This window comes from Pseudophryne corroboree, chromosome 11 (genome assembly GCF_028390025.1).
Source record: "Pseudophryne corroboree isolate aPseCor3 chromosome 11, aPseCor3.hap2, whole genome shotgun sequence".
Classification (NCBI taxonomy): domain Eukaryota; kingdom Metazoa; phylum Chordata; class Amphibia; order Anura; family Myobatrachidae; genus Pseudophryne; species Pseudophryne corroboree.
Window position 1 is genome coordinate 232347879 of NC_086454.1, and position 25899 is coordinate 232373777.

Here is a 25899-nt window from a genome sequence, read left to right on the forward strand (position 1 = left end):
GAAGTTCTGGGTACCAGGCTCTTCTTGGCCAATCCGGAACCACGAGTATCGTTCTTACGCCTCGCCTTCTTATTATTCTCAGTACCTTTGGTATGAGAGGCAGAGGGGGGAACACATAAACCGACTGGTACACCCACGGTGTTACCAGAGCGTCCACAGCTATCGCCTGAAGGACCCTTGACCTGGCGCAATATCTTTTATAGCTTTTTGTTGAGGCGGGACGCCTTCATGTCCACCTGTGGCCTTTCCCAATGGTGTACAATCCTTTGGAAGACTTCTGGATGAAGTCCCCACTCTCTCGGGTGGAAGTCGTGTCTGCTGAGAAGATCTGCTTCCCAGTTGTCCACTCCGGGAATGAACACTGCTGACAGTGCTAACACATGATTTTCCGCCCATCGGAGAATCCTTGTGGCTTCTGCCATCGCCATCCTGCTTCTTGTGCCGCCCTGTTGGTTTACATGGGCGACTGCCGTGATGTTGTCTGATTGGATCAGGACCAGCCGGTTTTGAAGCAGAGGCCTTGCCTGACTCAGGGCATTGTAAATGGCCCTCAGTTCCAGAATATTTATGTAGGGAAGTCACCTGACTTGACCAAAGTCCCTGGAAGCTTCTTCCCTGTGTGACTGCCCCCCAGCCTCAAAGGCTGGCATCCATGGTCACTAGGACCTAGTCCTGTATGTCGAACCTGCGGCCCTCTTGAAGATGGGCACTCTGCAGCCACTACAGTAGAGATAACCCTGTCTCCAAGGACCAGGGTATCAGCCGATGCATCTGAAGATGTGATCCGGACCACTTGTCTAACAGGTCCCCCTGAAGAGTTCTTGCATGGAACCTGCCGAATGGGATTGCTTCGTAGGAAGCTATCATTTTTCCCAGGACTCGCGTGCAATGATGCACCGATAACTGTTTTGGCTTCAGGAGGTCTCTGACTAGAGATGACAGCTCCTTGGCTTTCTCCTCCGGGAGAAACACTTATTTCTGGTCTGTGTCCAGAACCATCCCCAGGAACAGTAGACGTGTCGTAGGAAACAGCTGTGTCTTTGGACTGTTTAGAATCCAACAGTGCTGTTGTAGCACTTTCCAAAATAGTGCTACCCCGACTAGCAACTGCTCCTTGGACCTCGCCCTTATAAGGAGATTGTCCAAGTACGGGATCATTAAAAACTCCCCTCTTTCGAAGGAGTATCATCATTCCGGCCATTACCTTGGTAACACCCTCGGTGCCATGTACAGTCCAAACGGCAGAGTCTGGACTTGGTAATGGTAATCCTGTACCACAAATCTGAGGTACTCCTGGCGAGGATAGTAAATGGGGACATGCAGGTAAGCATCCTTGATGTCCCGGGATACCATGTAATCCCCCTCGTCCAGGCTTGCAATAACCGCCCTGAGCGATTCCATCTTGAACTTGAATTTTTTTATGTATGTGATCAAGGATTTTAAATATAAAAAAGGGTCACACCGAACCATGCGGTTTCGGTACCCCAAACCGCGTGGAATAGTAACCCCGTCCTTGTTGAAGTAGGGGCACCTTAAGTATTACCTGCTGGGAATACAGCTTATTAATTGCCTCTAGCACAGCCTCCCTGCCTGAGGGAGTTGTCGGCAAGGCATATTTGAGGAAACGGCGGGGGGAAGACATCTCGAATTCCAGCTTGTACCCCTGAAATACTACTTGAATGAAACAGGGATCCACCTGTGAGCGAGCCCACTGATCGCTGAAATTTTTGAGACGGCCCCCCACCGTACCTGGCTACACCTGTGGAGCCCCCGTGTCATGCTGTGGACTCAGAGGAAGCGAGAGAAGAATTATGATTCTGGGAACAGGCTGACTGGTGCAGCTTTTTCCCTCTTCCCTTGTCTCTGTACAGAAAGGAAGCGCCTTTGACCCGCTTGCTTTTCTGAAGCCGAAAGGACTGTACCTGATAATACAGTGCTTTCTTAGTCTGTGAGGAAAACTGAGGTAAAAATATTTCTTCCCAGCTGTTGCTGCGGATACGAGGTCCCAGAGACCATCCCCAAATAATTCCTCACCCTTATAAGGCAGAATCTCTATGCGCCTTTTAAAGTCAGCATCACCTGTCCAGTGACAGGTCTCTAATACCCTCCTGACAGAATGGACATTACATTCATTTTGGATGCCAGCCGGCAAAATATCCCTCTGTGCATCCCTCATATATAAGACGACGTCTTTAATATGTTCTCATGTTAGCAAACTAGTATGTTTGACAGGGTCACCGACCACGCTGCAGCAGCACGCTCTGCAGGTTTCAGTCTAGTACCTGAGTGTGTAAATACAGACTTCAGGATAGCCTCCTGCTTTTCATCAACAGGTACCTTCAAAGTGGCCGTTCCTAAAACGGCAGTGCCACCTATTTTGACAACCGTGTGAGCGCCTTATCCACCCTAGGGGATATCTCCCAGCGTAACTTATCCTCTGGCGGGAAAAGGTACGCCATCAGTAACTTTTTAGAAATTACCAGTTTCTTATCAGGGGGAACCCACGCTTTTCACACACTTCATTCATTCATCTGATGGGGGAACAAAACACTGCCTGCTTTTTCTCCCCAAACATAAAAACCCATTTTTAGAGTTAATATCAGAAATGTGTAACACATTTTTTATTGCCGGGATCAAGTCACGGATGTTCCTAGTGGATTGTGTATATGTCTCAACCTTGACGACACTGGAGTCAGACTCCGTGTCGACATCTGTGTTTGCCATCTGAATGAGCGGGCGTTTTTGAGCCCCTGATGGCCTTTGAGACGCCTGGGCAGGCGCGGGCTAAGAAGCCGGCTGTCCCACAGCTGTTACGTCATCCACCCTTTTATGTAAGGAGTTGACACTGTCGGTTAATACCTTTCACCTAACCATCCACTCTGGTGTCGGCCCCACAGGGGGCGACATCACATTTATCGGCATCTGCTCCGTCACTATATAAGCCTCCTCCTCAAACATGTCGACACAGCTGTACCGACACACCGCACACACACAGGGAATGCTCTGACTGAGGACAGGACCCCACAAAGCCCTTTGGGGAGACAGAGAGAGAGTATGCCAGCACACACCAGAGCGCTATATAATGTGGGGATTAACACTATAACTGAGTGAATTTTCCCCCATAGCTGCTTGTATATACAATATTGCGCCTAAATTTAGTGCCCCCCCTCTCTTTTTAACCCTTTGAGCCTGAAAACTACAGGGGAGAGCCTGGGGAGCTTTCTTCCAGCTGCACTGTGAAGAGAAAATGGCGCCAGTGTCTGAGGGAGATAGCTCCGCCCCTTTTCCGCGGCCTATTCTCCCGCTTTTTTCTGGAATCTGGCAGGGGTATTTACCACATATATAGCCTCTGGGGCTATATATTGTGGTATTTTTGCCAGCCAAGGTGTTTTTATTGCTGCTCAGGGCGCCCCCCCCAAGCGCCCTGCACCCTCAGTGACCGGAGTGTGAAGTGTGTATGAGGAGCAATGGCGCACAGCTGCAGTGCTGTGCGCTACCTTGGTGAAGACTGATGTCTTCTGCCGCCGATTTTCCGGACCTCTTCTTGCTTCTGGCTCTGTAAGGGGGACAGCGGCGCGGCTCCGGGACCGAACACCAAGGACTGGGCCTGCGGTCGATCCCTCTGGAGCTAATGGTGTCCAGTAGCCTAAGAAGCTCAATCCGGCTGCAAGCAGGCGAGTTCGCTTCTTCTCCCCTTAGTCCCTCGCTGCAGTGAGCCTGTTGCCAGCAGGTCTCACTGAAAATAAAAAACCTGAATCTATACTTTCTTTCTAAGGGCTCAGGAGAGCCCCTAGTGTGCATCCAACCTCGGCCGGGCACAAGATCTAACTGAGGCTTGGAGGAGGGTCATAGTGGGAGGAGCCAGTGCACACCAGGTAGTCATAAATCTTTCTAGAGTGCCCAGCCTCCTTCGGAGCCCGCTATTCCCCATGGTCCTTTCGGAGTTCCCAGCATCCACTAGGACGTCAGAGAAATATATCAATGTGGAAAAATGCTTTATCAATGATCAGGGTAGAGCTCTCCTGCGAGCACAATCCTGAGATGGCCATAGCAATAAGAGGGGGAGAAGCGACTGGCGGCTATGAATACGTAAATAGGGAAATGTGCCATCTATGGCAAAAGCACCCATTTTCACCAGAGATACTGTAGCAAGAGTTCAAATGTAAGCCAATAGGTGTACCTGTATTGCATCGATTATCGGTGTCCACTGGCACACCTACAGGCTTGGAAGGCATACTGGAACCCAGAGTAACTACAGTACAATATCTTTTACTTTTAACAATCACCCTTTTGTGAAGGGTAAAGCATCCATTGTTAGAGTAGCTGCAGTATTATTCCCATTTGATATGTCTGTGACTGGAAAGCACCATCTGTAACACAGCTCTCACATGATTTTTCCACTGTGTGTGCTACTCTTTGAGGTACTGAAAGGGTTAAAAAGCAATAATGTTGATTCATAATAGTGCATATGGAAGTGCAAAAGCATCTTATACGAGGTAATAACCAGGGCATCAGAACTTTCCTGATTAATATTAAAAAGATGCGGCGAAGCATTGCCCTTAATACCGAAGAGATATCTCGGAATTGGGAAGGGTCGTAGCTGAGATCTCTAAGCCACAAAATGAGCACTATGGATTAGGCGATATTCACAGACAGTGTGAGGGAAGATGCTTATGCAAAGCCTGTTATGATCAGAGTGGAATCCTAAAGGTCATATGATATTGACACATGTTATGGAGAAAAACTATTAACCCTTCTGTGACTGCAGCCCTCTTCTCATGCTAACATAAGGATGCTTGGGAGAAGGTTTACATCATAATCAATGTCAACTTGGTATTAACTATCAATATTCACAGAAGAACTCTCCTGAAAATTTGCTGTCTTCTAATACAAGGCGACATTTATCTACTGTGTTCCCCGTTTCAGCACATGCGTGGACATGCGTTCATCGGGTTTGGCCCCTTCCATTTTAAATTAGATGGCATGCTGAAGTGAAATCATGAAAGCAGCTCTTGTTTCTGTTCTGTTAACTATTTCATCCTGATTGGTCCAAAAAAATGAAGTAGCATTTTCATGATTTATGATGATATATAAAGGAAACCTTATTACCTTTGAAAAGCCTTTATTATATAGAGAAGGTCTATGTCTAGTTTCCCCCATAAAAAAAATTGGGGGTGGAGGATGGTTTTTAATAAGCTGGGAAAAGACCTCTTGCCAGCATTTACACCAACATGGGCGTATTTTTAGAGAGTGAAAAAAAAATCAAGATCAGTCTCCACTGCTGTGGGGTCAGACTATGGGGTTGGAAACCCTCAAATTACTGTCCTCCTGCTATCTGGCTTTATCATAGTATGGGACGAGATAGGGGTGAGTTGTGGTATCGTTGGCAGCGTTTATTTAGGTTAATATAATGGAATAGATTAATTAATAGACTTAAGAGGTTAGTAGCATACGCGCTGGAACAGGACGTGGGGCAAGGAGGCCACACATCCCCACTCCCCAAAATATTGGGCACCAGTCAAAGTACTAGGTTGAGCGGCACAGTGCGGCTGCCATCTGCAGTTAATACAGGCAGAGTCAGGAGGAAGATAATCCCCTTTCTGGTTGCTCTACATCCTCCCCACAGACCTTCTCTGCTTGCCCTCAGGGCCCTTCCTGCCCCTTACCTCACAGCACCCCCTGACTTACCCCCATTTCCAACTGGGCTCAGCTGAAAATGTACCCTGTAAAGTCTGCACACAAAACCCATAGGATTGCATGGTTGTGTACGCACACATTCACGTGTCGAGTGTGGACGCAGCCAACCGCAACCGCATCTGTAGACAGATAAATAGCTCTGTCATTAGGTAGGTGGTGTGTAAGTCCAGGTGACCCTGAAGGGGCGGCATTCAGTGATTTAGGGGCACCAAATTGAAATTATATCTTGTCCCCCCCAACCAAAAAGGTTGTGGCAACCCTGATCACTAGTACTAGATTCTATTAAATATGAATGTAATTATTACTCTTACAACATGTTTTCAGGAGACACTTATCACGTAATGTGTTGTCTGCTTGGTGAGGCTGGATTTGTTTGATTTACCATTTGCTCATTACCCAACATCTTAGGAAGAATCCTATATAATAAAAGGCTAATGCTGCTCCTCACCTCTATGGGGAGAATTCAAGTGTTATGCATGCCAGTGGCCACTAGATGGTGCCCAATGGAGCAATTCAAGTGCTACTCCGTTTGGGCGCTCACAGCCGCCAGCGCTGACATCACTGTTATGTTGGTCTGTCATCCTGACTGGCTGGTAACTAGTCAACAATGATTATGCACACAGTACAAATCACACTGCTTGGTCTAAAGCTGAATCCCAATAAGCGGTTTATCCTTTTGATAGGAAATGTCCAATAGACACATGCCTATTGGTAATATTGCTCTTCTGCACTACTTCTTCAGTACTCTTCCCACATGGAAAGATGCTGATTATTCAGGACAGTGGGCAGATATTCCTTCTACCTTAATGGCCAATTTAACTACTTTAACACATTTTTACACACACGGAGAGTGCTCCCCATCAGGTAGTTCTGCCTATTTTGCCATGTTAATAATAGATCTGAATTTATGTGACATTGCAATTTATACCCCCAGGCACAACGGTATACAAGTTACTTGTACTTGTCATGCAAAACATTATTCTCTGATGTATGGCTAATGGCTATAGGGTTTACTTTTTGGGTCTAGGGCACTTCTCCCAATTCTTAATTGAATTAAGAATGTTCTCCAGTCAGATTTGGACTATTGTTCTACATATTCAATCAATATAGTCAATCAATTTTTGTTGACCCTACTTCCTCTGACTTAGATGTTAGATGGAAGTGTTTGAATCCAATATGTATTCCGGTTGTCTCAAACTGCTGGCTTCTATTCCTCCTTCAAATTTTAAAAATCAATTTTTCCCTCTCTCCAACACGCATTCTCCCCATTCCTCCTCACCCCTTTTATTCCCATTCTTAGTTTTTTATTACTTACTGTACTTTAGACTTGTGTCCATTGGCAGCATTGTGGCAATCTTTATGTCACTTCTGCAATGCTTAAGGAAGTCAGGAGGTAACCAAAAGATATATTCTGCATCTGCGCTCAGTATTTATGTAGTTACCCTAGATCAGTGGTTCCCAAACTCAGTCCTCAACAGTTCATGTTTTCCAGGTCACCTAGCAGGTGCACAGGTGTATTCATTACTCACTGACACATTTAAAAAAAATCCACAGGTGGAGCTAATTATTTCACTTGTGATTCTGTGAGGAGATCTGGAAAACATGTACTGTTGGGGGTCCTTGAGGAATGAGGTTGGGAACCAGTGCACTCAATCCATGGTACTGCTTGGGTACTTAAGCACAGGGCTCTACTGAAGTGCTGTACCCTGTGGTGCCCCTATAAAGAAAAAATGCTCTAAACAACCTACGCAGGTGGGCACGAGCAGCGTGCTTAGGTGTGCCTGCGCCTCGGCCTGCCGCCGAGCGTACATAGACGCTCCCATTCAAAGTAAATGGGGCGCATCCCATTCGTTCCCGGCGGGGTGCACCTAGTCGCAGATGGAGCCATGATTAGCGTGGCTCCATCTGTCATTTTTGCTGTACAACCACACCATAAAAATAATGTTATGTTATACGCATAATACAATTGGACCCAGTATCTCCACAGTAACATTAGATTGTCTCAGAAGCCAATACGCAATGCTACTCTAACTCCATACTACTACATTAGTCATATTGCATATACAGAAATACAGGTTGAGTATCCCATATCCAAATATTCCGAAATACGGACTTTTTTTGAGTGAGAGTGAGATGGTGAAACCTTTGTTTTTTGATGGCTCAATGTACACAAACTTTGTTTAATACACACAGTTATTAATAATATTGTATTAAATGACCTTCAGGCTGTGTGTATAAGGTGTATATGAAACATAAATGAATTGTGTGAATGTAGACACACTTTGTTTTATGCACAAAGTTATAAAAAATATTGGCTAAAATGACCTTCAGGCTGTGTGTATAAGGTGTATATGAAACATAAATGAATTGTGTGAATGTAGACACACTTTGTTTTATGCACAAAGTTATAAAAAATATTGGCTAAAATTACCTTCAGGCTCTGTGTATAAGGTGTATATGAAACATAAATGCATTCTGTGCTTAGACTTAGGTCCCATCACCATGATATCTCATTATGGTATGCAATTATTCCAAAATACGGAATAATCCGATATCCAAAATACCTCTGGTCCCAAGCATTTTGGATAAGGGATACTCAACCTGTATTACATCACCTGTCACTGTGCCACTACATGTGAAAATTGCTGTACTGTCAATGCCAATGTTCAACCCAGAACTAACACACAGGGCAACAACATAGAGCCGGTACAGAATAGTTGGCTACCATCTATGAAATACAAAAAAAAAACCCATGGAGGCCACTATAACTCCGATAGGACTAGTAACATGGTATTATCCCCATCAGTACAAATGTAAAAGCCACAGGTCATCAGACAGAAACATGCGCTGGGAGGGATCTTAGACACCAAGAACTGGGTCAGGATTAGACAATTTTTGTCCACATTAAACGGACATGTTGTTTAACTTTCCACATCTGAATTTTACTGGAGGAACTGTGGTCAAGCTGTCACATTTAAGTAAAATATGTTGGTCAAAGGTTGGTATCCAGATATGATCTGTCACAGGCATCCAAATACCTAGTGCTTCCAAATTATTTCTATTTCCCCTCTTGGTCCAAGGCATACCAAAAGATATCAAAAGGCTCATTATGCATATATGTTCAGCCACCCCTTGTCTAATTGCATCCAAGTGAAAACTGTCTCAATCCAAATATATTATGGCCCCCATCCATCACTGACCGCAATGCCCCGACCCGCAGATTGGCGGCCAGCGTTTATCAGCAATCCATAAGGGAATCAGGTAAATTAAGCATGTTAAAAATGCCAGATTCCCCGATCCCAAACGAAAATGGTCGGGATCGAGTTATTAGGATTTTTAAACTTGTTTACTGTTCCCAATCCCTGGTCCCGGCCATTGTGGGAACGGGGCCTTGCCCTAATACATCTAAGATGTATGGGGGCCATTAGTCAGTACAGTCAATCAGATTCCTCCCAATCTAAGAAAGACACTGCAAGTTACAGACAGTGTCTTCCCTGGTGGCTGGAGGTTAAGGACCTATGCCTGATGTCAAACGTTGCCAGATAAAAAGCAATTTATGCGATCACAATGAAATAGAACAACCAGTTGTGTAAAATCAGTGGCTGCCCAATCCATTATATGAGGTTTAAGGTGGCCTAGAATGGTGGACCTGGAAAATCTTCTACTGTCTGCTTGGACACTACTCAGTCCTAGCTTCCTTCTCCCAAACCGGATTACTCCATACTGTTTTAATCTACTGATCCTTGCTTTAACCCTGTAATGTCACCCTGCTCCAGGGTTTGCTTAATGTGCACTCCACTTATTGTATAGCTCTGCAAAAAAAAAAAAAAAAGTGCATTATCTAACATATTACAGGGGACTAGGTTAAGCCACTAGGTGTTTTGGAACGAAAATTACTTGTATAAATTAAAAGAAATTTTTTATCAATTGTGCATTTGTAAAGCTTCTGTGCAATCAGAGAACTTCAAATTACTATGCAAATCTGGCCATTATGTATTACAAAGTAATTTCCCTACAATTTATTACAAGATTGTTGTCATGTTTTATCCAATTTGTGATTGCACCTTTGTGCCACTATAATTCATTTCCAGCTTGATTTATGCATTACCATTTTTGCATCCATTGTAGTTTTTGTATTTATTAAAATCCTCTTTTTTTAAATCATAGTGTTACTTTTAAATGTACATAGCTAAGAGGGCTAAACAATAGCAGTAGCAATTACAGAACACAATCAATGAATATTTGTGCTTTATTAATATTTCTATTCACGCGTAATTCTAACAACTGCATTAAAATAAGCCTTACAGTATGCAGCCCTCCCTATCATTACATCAAGTTGCATTAATGTGATGACCGCATTTGTATGCGGACATGTCAAAGGGCCCACAGGACACAATTAGAACTCATTGTTATGTGCTGCTGTTGCATTATGCAGATAATCGCCTATGTGAACTGCTTTACTTTCCTATTCCAAAACAATCAGATAAACATTTACATTAATGGTTCATGAAATTAACAACAAAAAAATAATAAAAAAATCATATTTATTATCAATATAGGTCCCCACAAAGGCTCAGCTCCTCATATCAAGTATTGTTCTGCTAAGTCAGAATTATTGTACAGAACTGCAATGTTTGGCATGTTGCCATGTTCTAACTGTTGAAGGAAAGTTCGGAAAGTGGGTTAGTGAGGAATAAGTTACCATGCACCATTAGAAAAAGAGTCAGACTTTCTGTCTAGGTCACAGTTCCTCTCTTGTTTGTACTAAAATGGGCAACCCACACATATATTCCCCCCCCCAAAAAAAAAAAAAAAAAATCCATTGTAATATCCTATCGTAAAGTCATGTACTAAAAATCTGGAAAATGCCACTACCCAGTAGTTATAACATGGGCTAAACTGCAATATAATTTGTCTTGCCCTACTTTAAGACAGATCCACGTAGTGCAGTGGTTCCCCAAACTGTGTTCTGCGGCACCCTGGGGTACCTCAGATAACTTGGAGGGGTGCCCTGAGTTGGTGGTCCAGGACCAATTCAAATTATTTATGGTCAATGTAATAGGCAAAAGGGTGTGGTATAGAAGCTCTACACTGTCTAGACCAGGGGTGGGGAACCTGAGGCCTGCGGGCCGTATAAGGCCATGCTCACCTAACCGAGGGAGATGCCGGGCGCCCGCTGAAATTTTGTTACTAGTGGGCGCCTGGCTTCTTCCCCTCAGCAACAGCCAGAGGCAGGAGCTCACTCCTGAGCTCCGGCTTACGGCTCTGGCAGTGTGCATGTGCGGCTGTGCGGTGCTATGGGAAAGATGTCATGACGTCTCTCCCATAGTTCTGAGGAGCGGGCGGCCAGGCGGAGGGCAACGGTCCGGAAGCAGGAGTGGGGCTGGTGAGTATTGTGTTTTTTTTCTTTTAATGTGTGTGTGTAAGTGGCGCTACTAGGGGGAATATCTAATGGGGCATATTTAATGGGGCATAACAACTGACTGGGGGCATATCTAATGGGGCATAACAAGCGACTGGGGGCATATTTAATGGGGCATAACAAGTGACTGGGGGCATATCTACTGGGGCATAACAACTGACTGGGGGTATATCTACTGGGGGCATAACTACTGACTGGGGGCATATTTACTGGGAGCAGGCTAATTATTCAGTTGATAAATTTTGTATGGCCCCCGAAGGGTTTTATAAATATCCAAATGGCCCTTGGTAGAAAAAAGGTTCCCCACCCCTGGTCTAGACAGACAGTCAATACGTTAACAAGTACAAAGGTCGACATGACTATGGTCGACTCGAAACATGTTTTTTTGGCCACGTCTTGTATACTTCATGTTCTGTGACCACCATCAGCAGAAATGTAGGCCATCTCAGGCTCGCTTCGCTCACCACGCTCTGGCGAAAATGGATCACTGCACTCGCCCAGGTTACTATTCTCAATTGCAGTACATGTGGATTGTAAATCAAGCAAGTACTGAGAAAAGTGAAATACCCAAAACACGTGTCGACCATTATCATGCTGACCATTTTGTACATGTCATTCTTAAGCACTGTCGACACTTTGTACCTGTCCACCTAATGCATGTCGACCATATGGTTTCTTTCTACCTATTGACTGTCTAACTATTGACAGTGTAGATCTATCATCCGAATACCTAGGAAAAACCAGTGCTGGCGGCTTCCAATAATGAAATGTGGACAAACAGAAGTGAATCCTGTCCCTCACCACGTAACTGACCCTAAGGATGACATATAAACACAATTTACTTCATTTAATTTTATATTTCTCAATAAGAAACCTTTGGCATAGGGGTGCTGTAAAAAAACAATTCTGATACTCTAAAGTGCTGTGATTCAAAAAGGTTTGGGAACCACTGACATAGGGGGTTGTCCTCTAGATTTCTTATCTGAGTAGAACAAGAGGCGCATTGTTGGGGACATGGTAGTATTTGACTGATCCTTTGGGTAATTCTGGCTGAGCAACTGTATTTGTCCCTTGGGCAGCTTGAGAAACAGCGCAACTTATTTTACACCGACAGCCATATTTTGTGTCAATCATGAATGCATCTTATAGTTTAATCTTTGGCCTGGCTACGGCATATCAGAGCTACATGATCTGCTTTTAGGTATTCTGGAAATATAATGATTCTTAAGTATGTGTATAGATAGGGTATAATATTGGTAGGCAACCTGTGGCACTCCAGCTGTTGGTGAACTATACTTCCCACTATGCCATGCCACAGTTTCGCTGTTGGGGTATCCTTAAACTGTGGCAGGGCATGTTGGCATATGTAATTCCACAGCAGTTGTAGTGCCACAGGTTGCCTACCCCTGGGTAGAATATCGTTATAAAATGACTTAGGATAAAATATAGCTGATATAAAGTAACCAGTAATCAGTAATTACTCAACAAATCATCCAACATAAATGTTGAGATAAAATAAGCAATACTTAATTTTCCTATCACATCTAATAAAGGTTTCTAATCAATGAACCCCGCCCTGGTCATGGGTTACTTTGTGCCCACACCCATAGTATCTTGACACATACGCTCTCTAACCCCTCTTCTATTGTTTCGTATCCTACATAACAGTAAGAGAAAAGGCTTGTCAAACCATAGAGGAGCATACAATACGTGACAGTGGAAAATCGTGAAGGCATATACTCTTCCCACTTGCCCATTGTCACATACGCTGGTCATCAATGTCTTATTCTCCCTTGTTCCCATATACCCAAACACCCAACCCACCCTGCTGGCACTCAGATCTGGTCTTTTCTGCAGCAATTCCCACCACCATTTATGTAGTGACGACCCTGAGTGCTCTACACAGAATGCCCACATCATGGAGAATAATAATGTGACTTCCTGACAAGCTGAGCAATGATTGAGCACTCTCCCTCTCCTTACCTGCAAAACATTAAATCAATAATACCCACATTTAATAAATAAGTCTTGTTCACCCTACCTAGTTATAACACTAATTACATTAATAACCCAGATAGGATAATCACATTTAGTTAATAGCCCCTACCAGCCCCTACACTACTGTAATTCCCAACACATTAATACCCACTCATTAATAGCACGCTATCGGGCAAATTCAGAGGTGGCTGCTATTTTGAAGTTTATGCCAGGGTTACCCAAAACGTAATCCTCAAGTCACCCTAACAGTAGAGGTTATATGGATATCCATGCTTGTGCACAAATGTTATAATCCGTTCAGCCCCGTTTTCTGGGCGTGATGAAGCCAGTGTCTGCATACTCGGACACAGCTTCACTAGCACCAGCAGCATGATTTTGCTGGTCATGGGATCAACTATTCGGACCCATCTGCGGATCACAGAAGCTGGCAATGGGCGTATTTTTACTTAAGTGCCTAAGTGCTCTTGCATAATTTTGCGCAGTGTCTGTGTTAATAGCGTCCACCTATGAATCAGCCTCTAGACTGCATGGACACATTTTATATTACTTTAAACAAAACATACGACACTACAAAATATTATTACCTCAACTACATTGTATAAGTCAGCGCGAGGCAGCGGCGTCAGTCCGACGGCGGAGGAGGAGCAGTGAAGAGCTCCTGAAGAATGAAGACGCCGTGGAAGTCCTGGATGGGTGGCGGCTATGCAAAAGAGCTTAACAGCCGCCGCCCACCAGGTGAAGACTGCGGAAGTCCAGGGGAGACTGCGGCTATGCAAAAGAGCTTTACAGCCGCCGCCAACCAGGTGCAGACGCCGGAAGCCCTGGGGAGGCGGCGGCTATGCAAAAGAGCTTAAAGGCTGCCGCCCACCAGGTGAAGACGCTGGAAGCCCTGGGGAGGCGGCGGCCATGCAAAAGAGCTTAAAGGCCGCCGCCCACTAGGTGAAGACGCCGGAAACCCTGGGGAGGCGGCGGCCCCCCAGGTGAAGACGACGGAAGCCCTGGGAAGGTGGCGGCCATTCAAAAGAGATTAAAGGCCGCCGCCCCCAGGTGAAGACCCTGTCTAATAAAACTTTTTTTGGAGACAGTGTGGTGTTTTATTTTAATATTTTCTTTACAAGTGGACTACAGGTACCAGCGGGCCCTTTATGTCTGGGCATGCTGGCACTTGTGGTTCTCCAAGTGCCAGCATGATGGGGCAGGCTTGCTGGGACCTGTAGGCCACCTGTAAAGAACAATGTTAACATACAATTAACCCCACACCCACCGCCACCAGGGGTGTGGTTGTTGCTCGGGAGGGGGGACCCCAGTTTTTATTTTTTGGGCTCCCCACTTTCCGAGGAACTCCAGCCCTGGGCTGACTGGCTTGGGGGCTGATCAATGTTATGGCAGTGGGACCCCACACTGAGTGTCTCCCCTGCTATGGCATTAACCCCCCTGGCTGGTTCTGCCTGGTGCTGGTTTTAGTGATGTGTGGGGGACTACACTTTTTTTTTCCCCTCTATGGGAGGGGGGTGGGGGTGTTAGCTGCCAGTGCCTCCCTAGACACTGACTTCACCACACGTCACTGGATATAACATGTGCAGAGAGAGTTAGATTTGGGTGGGTTATTATTTTGTTTCTGTGCAGAGTAAATAATGGCTGCTTTATTTTTACACTGCAATTTACATTTCAGTTTGAACACACCCCACCCAAATCTAACTCTCTCTGCCCATGTTATATCTGCCCACCCTGCAGTGCACATTTATTTATTAACAGTTTCTTATATAGCGCAGCATATTCCGTTGCGCTTTACAATTAGAACAACAGTAATAGAACAAAACTGGGTAAAAACAGACAGACATAGGGGTTGGATGGTTTTGCCCAACTGCTAACAAATTTGCTGCTATGATCAGGTCTGAAACACCCCCTATATACAGTAAGTCTTTATGTTTTACTTAAATTTATATATAACAGAGGGATCATCTATTAGTTAGCCTATTCTACTGTCTGGGTCACAGTGAGTACTGAAGAACCCAGATTATATGGGGCTCACACATTAGGGGAGTATCAGGGAAATTCTCCATTCTCCCGAAGTCTGCTTTAGGAGATTAGGAAGTTAAACGTTTTAGAAATTCTTGATTCACAGAATCTGTCAAAGGAATAATTGGGATTTGCAAGTCTGGGGTTTTTAGCAAGCTGTGTTTTGCCGATTCCTTAACAGATCAATGATGTCCACAGATCGGTGAATGAGATTCCGGCAGAATGGGGAATCAGGCCATAGATGTTCAGCCCACATTACTCTAACCTGTTTTATTTATTTACAAACAGAGAGGGGGACCAAACCAGTATCTTGGACAGTGCCTCACAGGTGTGGTATGGCTGACCGGAAGTCAGGAGATGGGTTCTATTCCCACTCTATGGGTGTCGTGGACGCCCACGAGTGGAAATAGTCCCTGTTGGTCGGCATGCCAACTGTCGGGATAGTGAAGGGGAGGGATGTTGGTGGAGGTCATGTGACCGTTGGTCTAACGACCGCTGGTCATATGAATACCAGCCACCTCATGGGATCTTATTGAGACTCTGACCTACACGTCTACCAATATTTACTACCATTTTCTTTCTTTGTAGGAGTCATACACAAATGTTTTTCTATGGAGGAGATGTATCAAACCTTATAGAGAGAAAAAGTGTAGAAGTTACCCATAGCAATTTTGCTTCTATGAATGTTAGAAGCTAACTGATTTCTGCAAACAACTTGCCCAATAATATCTCCCTAAGATTTGACTAATCTCTTCCTCTATGTTGACATATATAAATATATATGTTTCCGTACATTGGTCAATATTTGCATGAGCTGTAGCTTTCTTTGTAAGTAAAATTTGTCCCTTATATACATAATATCTATGTGAATAGTGTAATAGAACAAAAAAGTATTTCCGCAGAAAGAAGCTTATAAGACATGTCCCCAGCAGTTCCAGTTGGTTAGGTAAAATGAAATCTTGCAAAGAAATATTATTAAGGGACAAATTCAAATATGTAAAGTAGTCATGCTCCAGCTCCATGATGACAGACTGGATACCATGGCATTTTGCCTTCTGAACTCTCTACAGCACAACTGCAATATTCCTTGTCGAGCCATCCAATTTAGACTCTTCCTGTTCAGCTTTCAATAACTCACAGTTAAATTGCTTTTAGACGGGGAACACACAACACAATCATTACAAGTGCTGCGAGCACTGCCCTGCTGGACAAAATGCCGCTTTATGATCACCACCCAATTTCCTTCACGTACGCCAATTATATCTTTGCTTGGTTCTGCACCTGTTACTTTAATTATTGAGCAGTTGTGGTGCTATTGTTTGCTACAGAAAGTAATAAACATATCAGCCGAGATGTCAAGTACCAAGGTCCCCGATGAGTGAGATCAGGAAGTTTCGAACACAAAATTGGGATATTTTAATGGAAAAATCCTCTGGTTTATAAGTGTGCGAGCCCACTATAACATAAAAATATGAAGACGGACAAAAATAAAAAATATATAGATAACCCACCAACTTTCCGACTCCCCCCTTTTTCTCTAATTCTTTAAAGCCTTAAATTTTACTTAGTCTTTCTGTTATTTTGAGCTTTTGAAAAAAAAAAGTTTCCGATTCAGTGCTGGTCTTTACCAATTCTACCAGGATTTTATTATCAGAAAGGCAATACAGTGGAAAATTAAAGTTTTAGTTTACTTTCATTTAGATTGTAAGCTTGCGAGCAGGGCCTTCCTACCTCTATGTCTGTCTGTCTTTGCCCAGTTTTGTTCTATAACTGTTGTTCTAATTGTAAAGCGCAATGGAATATGCTGCGCTATATAAGAAACTGCTGATAAATAAATAAATATTGTCTTGTACATGTCCTCATGCAAATTTTATTAAATGCATAGCTTTGTCTTTGCTTTTTAGCCATGTATTATGTCATTCATGTACAGTTTGTTATTTTGGCTGCCTTGTGATATAACAAAGTTCTACTGGAGTCTGTGCACGGTATGCAGTCACTATGTCTTGGTTTAAAATGTCGACATTCAGAATATCGACATTTGCGATAGCGACATGGTTTCAACATCATTAATGCTGACTTCTGCAAAAAACATTTTTTTAACATTCTCATAATGTTGACATCTCTTGTGGTATTAGGGTTAGCATTAGGATTAAGGATAGAACTACAATCAATAGACACTGTCAACATTTCAAGAATGTCAACATTATGAACAAGTCGGCATGTTTAATGTCAACATTACAACCATATTAACATTCACATGTCGACCAAATAAACATTGACATTGTGTATATTTCTATGTATTTAGTAAAAGTCACAGATAGGAGTTTACAAGTCAGTAAATGAAAGCTCTCTGTGGGTGGAAAACCCTGCTAATACCAAAGACTCCATACAGAAACTGGCTAATAAGATTTGAAACAGGCTATGGAACAGTATTCAGCATGGGCGGCTCTCCTGGAGTTTTTATGTTGTAGACTGATAAGATCGTAACTATACATTACACTTCCTGTCTAAGCATCTAACTACAATCACCGCCCTCCCTGAAACAAAATGAATTTAAATGAAATAAAAAAATAAGTTATACATAAATAAAGGATAACCATTATGGTATGAGGAATGGGAATACATACTGGAGACCGACAGACGGGATGCCGGCTGTCACTATACCAACAGTAGCATCCTGTCACCCGGAATCCCAGCAGCGAGGCAGCAAGTCCCCTTGCAGGCTCGCTGCGCTCACCATACTTTGGTCCCACTTGCGAGCTTTGCCCACCACAGAATATATTCCCACTTGAGTGGTGGAGTGGATCCACCACCCGAGTGGGAATACCGGGCTGTGGTCGGGATTCCGCCCCCGGCATTTTCCCGGCTGTCGGGATTTCAGCGTCGGTATCCTGAACGCCGGGATCCTGACAGGCGGTATATTAAACACATCCAGAGGAAGGTGCATGGAACTCCTTTACTTGGTAAGTCTTGAAAAATGTATAGAAGCAGGACAGCGACAAGGAATTGTTACAGGATTAAAGTGCAATACTAAGTATATCCTTAAATATATCCCAACAATATTTATCACTTCCAATCCCCCAATAAAGAGCCAGAGATGAAGTGATGGCCGAGTGACCCTACTCTCATGACAGTCAATCCTGCCAATCACAAGAGGTGTAGGAAGGACAGGAATGTGACCCACAGTACAATACACAGGGCACAGAATGATGACAAGGCTATTTGTGGGGCTGGAAAAAAGAGCCACAGTTTATAAGTTTCATATTTGGTAGCAACAAACTCCATACTGATGAAACAAGGGTATCAATAATATGGATATAAAAATTGGCGTTCCCCTGTCCATTGGGCCCAAGGCCAAATAAACTTTTTTTTCTATTACATTTGCATACTTCAACACAATACTAGACCATGCGCAGAAGAATTAATCTGCTTGACATCTCTGTTTCCCTTTGAGACTTCCTATACAAAAGCCCTCATTCAGTAAGCAATGCAAAGGCCCTCATTCAGTAAGCAATGTTTACACAGATTGACCGATTATCAGCTGTCTGTGCATGTGCAGTGTTTGCACTGCACATGCATCTCAGTGCGATCGCATCCCGTCATGATGTGATAGCACTGTGATTGACAGTGGCGGCCGTCAGGGGTGGGGGCGGATACTGGAAATGCTGCATTTGGAGGGAGTGGTCCGGACAATGCAGGCATGTCTGGACCATTTTACGGGATGAAGCCGTTGCAGGGAAAATATGGCACCGGTCCGCATGCTTACGCAGCCACGCTGTGTATGCAGGGGGCTACTGGTAAGCTTGAAGGTCGAAATGCCTGCGTTGCGATCACATTTTAAATGCGATTGCAGCGCTGGGCAGTGCTTCTCATGCTAGGCGGCGTTGCCCTGTGCTGGGCAGCGCCCAGCATGAGATTTTTCCAGTAGAAGATTTTCCGATTTATTAGAATCTGCTACTGAATCTGAATGAGAGATAACATCTGCTCTGATAGAGGGATACTTGTGAGGAAAAACCAGGAGCACAAGATATGTGACAAACAACATTTGGGTCTGCATCTCTGCCTTAGTACACCGCTGGGTCCACTATTTGCAATACAGTGCTCAGAAAGTACAGCAGTCATCACTGCCTTCCTGAAAGCCATGACAGCATCCAGAGACGGACAGCCGTCCTTCCCAAAAAATAACCAAAAACTATATATGGTCCTTTTATTGTTACATGCTAATGGGTTCCACTTTTAAGATCTAAAAATGTGACTTCCGGTTACAGCGCGGCTGATGTGATGCGGCATCCTCCTCAGCTCCGGTGCTGTCCGCCTACTGTACCCTGGTAGGGCCTCTCCGGTCTGCCTAGCCAGTCCAGCGACCTCCCACTAGGCTGCAGCAACACCCCGGGCACCGTATGAACAAATATTTGTCAATCCAGATGCCCGACAAATATCCGTGCCTGGAAGTGGACTGCAGCGTGCCTCACAAGATGGCCGCCGCGAAAGACCCAGGAATGGAGGCATCTACTATTAGCCTCCCCCAGGTACTCTTACCTTCTGCAGCTCCCACTGAGGTCCAGCCACCTTCTACAGCCCCAGCTAAGGCACACCATGCCCCCACTTCTCTCCCCTCTTCTCCCCTCACCTATGCTGATGTTGTGCAGGCTGTGAGGGAGACAGTGCAGCCCATGTAAAGGAACAAGCCACAATTAATGCAGCTGTTCTGCAACAAGCAGTTAATGACATTAAGAGCCAGTGTAAACAGCTGGCCAAGCGGGTATTGGCAGTTGAACATACTACTGGAGAAAATTTCCAAGCCATTTCATCCATGCAAGATTTAACTGCGCAGCTGAAACAATCTGAAATGCAGGGCTGGGCAAAACTCAACGATTTGGAGAATCGTTCCCATGGGAACAACTTGAGGGTGGTGGGACTGCCAGAATCTCTTAAATGACCAGCATTATATAATTTCTTGAAACAGACCCTGCCTGAACTACTTGAAATTCAAGACGTCTGTTTGGATCTTGTGATTGAACGGGCCCACCGTACGGGACAGCTCCGTGATTCTTCTTCTTCTAGACCTTGTGTCGTATTGTTTAAATGCATGAACTATATACATAAGGAGACCATCTGGTCCACTTCTCGACGAAAGAGGGTTCTTATGTGGAAAGATACCAAACGACTTATTTTGCAGGATTATTCCCCTGAATTGACAAGGATTCGTAAAGCATTTAACCCAGTGTGCTCGCAGTTGGCTCAAGGGGAAGGGGCGGGGGGGGGGAGGGAACGTTGCCCTCCTTTACCCGGCTCGTCTGAGAATCTTCAATGGTTCACCCCTCAAGGATTTTACTTCAGCCGATGATGCAGCTGCATTTCTACAGGAGCAGGTTCATCCTGTGGTGGAAGATGATATCGGACACTGACTCCTGCTTTCTTGGTCTCGCCATGTCAGACTCTCTCCACGGTTGGCGATTTGCTTCCACAAACTCTTCTCCTGCTGCCTCATTACACCTGCAGGGGTTCTACTGAGACTTGTTTGCTCGCCGGTTCTTCGCAGTATTCTTACCATTGACTACACTCTGGCATACTCAGTTGTGGTGAAGTATTGGTTATGCATTTATTTCTACCCCTCTATTTTTCCTATTTATTGTTGTCGTAATATCTGTTATATGCTGATCGCTATATTGCTATGCAGAATGCTATTTTATTTTTATCTCGACTCAGGGGATGTAGCATTATATTATATTTTTGTTCTTTTCCAAGTGTTATTGCTTTTTGTGGCCATAATGTCTTTTTTGTTGTTTTTATATTGGTCATTGATTTGGTTTTAGGAGGGATTATTCCTCCCTCTTACACATTCTTAGTTAAAGCGGATTAGGCTGAGAGCTCCGCCTTCCAAGAATTTGTACTCTGTTTTTTCTCAGAAATGCGAATTGTGAAGTTCTTTTTCTTAGAATTGTTGTTGAAGTATAATTTATGCTCCTCCCCTATTGTTCTCTTTTTCTCCCCTTCTCTTTCTCTCCCGCCCTGTGTTTTACTGTTTTGATTGCCAGGAAGTCTGAGTTGATTGTTTATTTTATGTGTTTTGTGATATATGGCAGCGATTAAGGTGGGCTCTTGGAATGTGGGGGGTATACACTCCCCGATTAAATGAAAAAAGCTCCTCCTATATTTAAATAAGTTGCATTTAGATTTGGTACTATTGCAGGAAACCCATTTCCTGCTTCCAGAAATAAATAAACTGTCCACCCTCGGGTGGATGGTCCTTGCAGCAGCCCCTTATACTTCAAAGGCTCGGGGGATTTTTCTCTTGGCAAGGAAGCGCCTTGCTATAGAAGTATTACATACTGATATTGACCCTGACGGCAGGTATCTCCTGGTAGACCTCAACCTTTATGCCTCTTGATGTACTTTTTGTAATATATATGCTCTTAATTCTCATTCCACCCCATTCTTTCACATGATTTTGAATAAACTGGCTCCATTTATGTCCAACCGTTTAGTTTTGGGGGGTGACTTTAATATTGTTTCCTCCCATTATATGGACTCCAATTCTATTACACCTAGAAGACCACCTCCCTGGGTCGGTATCCCTTTTCTTACTCAACATTTATTATTAACTGATGCGTGGAGGGCCGTACACCCCGTTGAGCGGGACTTCACATGTCCATCTGCCGCTCATGATTCGCTTTTACGAATAGACTACATTCTCGTGTCAGACTCCATATTTTCTAATATACTCGATGCACATATTGAGCCAATGTTCCTCTCAGATCACTCCCTTATCTGGGTATCCTTCTCTTCTTCTTTAGATGTAGGTTCTTATAAACTATGGTGCTTTATTTCTTATTTTGCCTTTCTTTAGGATTTCGTAATAAACTTGATTTATTTTGGGAGGAGTTCAGACCTGATAATTTTTCCATACTAGAATCTGACCCTATTTTATTTTGGCAGACGTCTAAAGCTGTAATTAGGGGGCGTATAATCCAATATATCTCCCAGGTAAAGAGGGATCGTACTTCCTCATATAAACTACTACAATCTCTATTAATGGCGGCATACCAAGCTTATAAAACCACCCCGACTCCTGGTAACGAATCTAACTTTGTTTTGGCAAAACACAAATTTGATGGGCTTCTTTCTTCTTTAGGTGATAGGCACACATTTTACAAAGATCACAGGTTTTACAGGTTCGGTAATAAAACCTTACTATCGCTTACTATCCAATTTAGTGAAGTCTTCTACTCCCCCATCACTTATACACTCCATTCAGCGACCTGATGGCACATTTGCCTCCACTGGCAAAGATATTGCCTTTGTTGCAAGATTTTTATAGAGATATTTATACCCAACCACTTAGGGATATCTCTGGTGAATTTTCCTTTTGGGAATCTATTACTACCTCCCCCCCATTCTGGTGGAGTCACGGTCGTCCCTCTGTGCCCCGTTCACATCCCAGGAAATTGAGGATGCTATAAAACATCTTAAACCTGTGATGTCCCCTGGCCCGGATGGATTCTCCGGGGAGTATTACAAAATACTATCACCGAAGCTCATAGAACCTCTGGTTTCGGTTTTTAATGCCCTACTTACTGCTCCCTCTATGCCCAAATATTTTACGGATGCTATTATTCGCTTATTGCCTAAACCGGGCAGGAACCTCCACCTACCTGGCTCGTATAGACCTATATATCTACTCAACGTGGACTATAAACTGTTCACGAAGCTTAAGGCAGACAGGATAAAATACCTGCTCCCTGGGGTTATTCATTCGGACCAGAGGGGCTTCATAGTCGGCAGGCATCCTCGGCCAACATCCGCAAGGTTATTGCAGCTTCCCACTGGCTGCATTCCACTTCAGATTCTAACGCTTCCTATTTATTATCGCTTGACGCTGAGAAAGCATTCGATTTAGTTTTCTTGGATCATTTATTTAACACCCTTCATAAATTTGGCTTCCCTGACCTATTAGTCTCCCTTCTACGAATACTATATAACGACTCATATTCTAGAATTATTTGTAATGGCTACCTGTCAGCTCCTATACCCCTAGGCAGAGGCACCAGATAAGGTTGCCCCCTTTCCCCACTTTTATTTGCATTGGCAATTGAACCTTTAGCAATTGCCCTTCGCAACTTACCTGAATTTCACGGTATCCATATTGCCCACCATTCCCTCAAGGTTGCACTATTTGCGGATGATATGTTGCTTTTTATTTCTGACCCCCTCACCTCTATTCCAGCCATTCTTCACTTCTTTAATTTGTTTGGCCGCTTCTCAGGGTTTAAGATTAATCATGACAAGTCTGAGCTCCTCCCACTGACCTCTGCTGCAACCACTCTACTGTATTCTTCTACCTCTTCTTCTATCCTATCTCTATTTAAACACAATACTTCTAAACTGAAATATTTGGGAATCTATATTCCGCCTTCTCTATTTGATATCTGTGCCCTCAATTTTACTCCCATATTACACAAAATTGCTACACAATTAGAATCCTTGTCATCTCTACCTTAATCCCTCATGGGGAGGGTTGCGGTGCTGAAAAGCATCATTATTCCTAAACTTTCCTACCTTATTCAGATGCTGCCATATGCTCTGACACGGCCGGATCTCCGCCACTGTGATGAACTTTTTACTGAATGTTTATGGTCCGGTAAGACGCCCCCAGTATAGCTTTAGCTAAGCTCCAGCTATGTAAATGTGCGGATGGTCGGGCCGTGCCAGATATATCTGCTTTTACCAAAGTGGTAGCATTCCGGTATGTGTTTGATTGGTTGCTTTCCCGCTCTACCTACTCTAACTACCCCCTCGAACAAACACTTTGCGCTCCATATGATCTGCGGGCTTTACTTCATGCCCCTAAAGCTACTCTTCCCCCCTTTGCTCGTGATAACCCTCCTTTTTGGGATGTCTACATGGCATGGTGGTATGTGAACAAATAGCTTAAGAGGAACCCGGCTCACTCCAAATTTATACCCTTTTGTGGCAATCCATGTTTTCCAGCGGATCTAGACAATGTGAAGTTCTCTCGTTGGCAACAAAAGGGCATTGAATCAATTAAGGATATATTCGATCCTGGTGGTGTTTTACTGTCCTTCTCTGATTTATCTGACAAATTTCAGGTCCCACGTGCTGACTTCTCTATGTACTTACAATTAAGACATTATGTCCTTTCCTTACCTCCCCCATATGACTCAACCCTGGAAATTGATCCTCTCACACATATTGTTGCTCTAGTACAGCTCTCCCCATATAAAACTTGATATCTTTATTGGGATGTTTTGGCTGGGTTTGAAACAAAACTGTGGTCCCAGACTGTTAAGAGTTGGGAAATTGATTACCTTTCTCCTATATCATATAAGGAATTGACGGACAATTTTTCCCATATCCTTAAAGCACTCCACTCGACAACTGCAGGAGACTCACATAAAATTTACACACAGAGCTTATATCTCTCCTGGTCAAAGAAAACATATGGTCCTGTCCGAATATGGGAAATGTTTAAAGTGTGGGACTCCCAATGTTTTATTTTTACACTGTTTCTGGAGCTGCCCCAAAATAAAGAAATTTTGGTTTAAGGTTTTATGATTTATTAACTCAACGTTCCATCTTAGGTTGAAGTTAGACTGCAAAGCAATGCTTGGTTTACACTTTTCAGATTGGGGCATCCCATCACAAACGAGGCACCTTATCCCTTTATTATATGTTATACTGACGTTGGGGAAAAACTAATCCTCACTAATTGGATTATTAAATCCCCTCCTAGGCTTGATACTTTACGTTCTCGCCTTATCCACACTCTATATTTGGACTGTCAGTCCACTCTGCCAAATGTTGAAAGTAATGTTATACGATTTTATAGAAAATGGGGCCCCTTTATAGAATCTTTAGACTCCTCTCATCAACAACATGTACTGTCTCTATTTGACTCAACTAAATGGCCTTTGCTTCGTCGAATTGCCAATGACCCCTGAGAGGGCTGTTTGATCACCGTTGGCCTCCATCCATGTTTCATTGGTCATATCACACGCTTTGTTTTATGTCTTACGCTTGTTACAAATGTTTTTTGTGCATTTTTGATTCAGACTTCGTGCCCTATGTCCCTCCTTCCCTTCCCCCTCTAGTTTTGTCTCTCTTTTTTTTCTGTTTTCTTTTCACTCTCTTTTGCTACTTTTATTGTTATTTGTTTCGGTAACATTAGTGTATGTCCGATTTTCAATTGTCAGTCATTTGATCCTCAGCTATATTTTACTTATCTTTGTAACAGGACCCACTAGATAATGGATGTCCGCGCCCGTTTTTATATCTTACTATTGGGTACTACTGTGGCTGTATTTTCTCCGATGCTCAGTTTGGCTGTATTCCATGCCTTTTTTTTTACGACTGCACAAATGTATGTTTTCTCTTCTAAAGATCTAAAAATTTAAAATCTGTGTACCCATTGATAGCAGCTATGTGAATTATAAGCAGACCTAGGAAGTTTATGCAATTTTTTTTTTTTTATTAAGGCTAATTTAATCCCTTACTTCAATGGCAAAAAAAACCCACACAGTCTAATGAGCCTGTTAAATGCAATGGGGCACATGTTGATACCACTAAACCCAATAAGGGGGAGATGTACTAAGCCTTGAAAAGTGATACATTTCATGGTGATTAAGTACAAGCCAATCAGCTCCTGTCATTTTTCAAACACAGCCTGTAACATGGCAGTTAGGAGATGATTGAGTCTGATTAAGTTGTAAGTACATAACCACATCCAGTAGTTTGGGTATCTG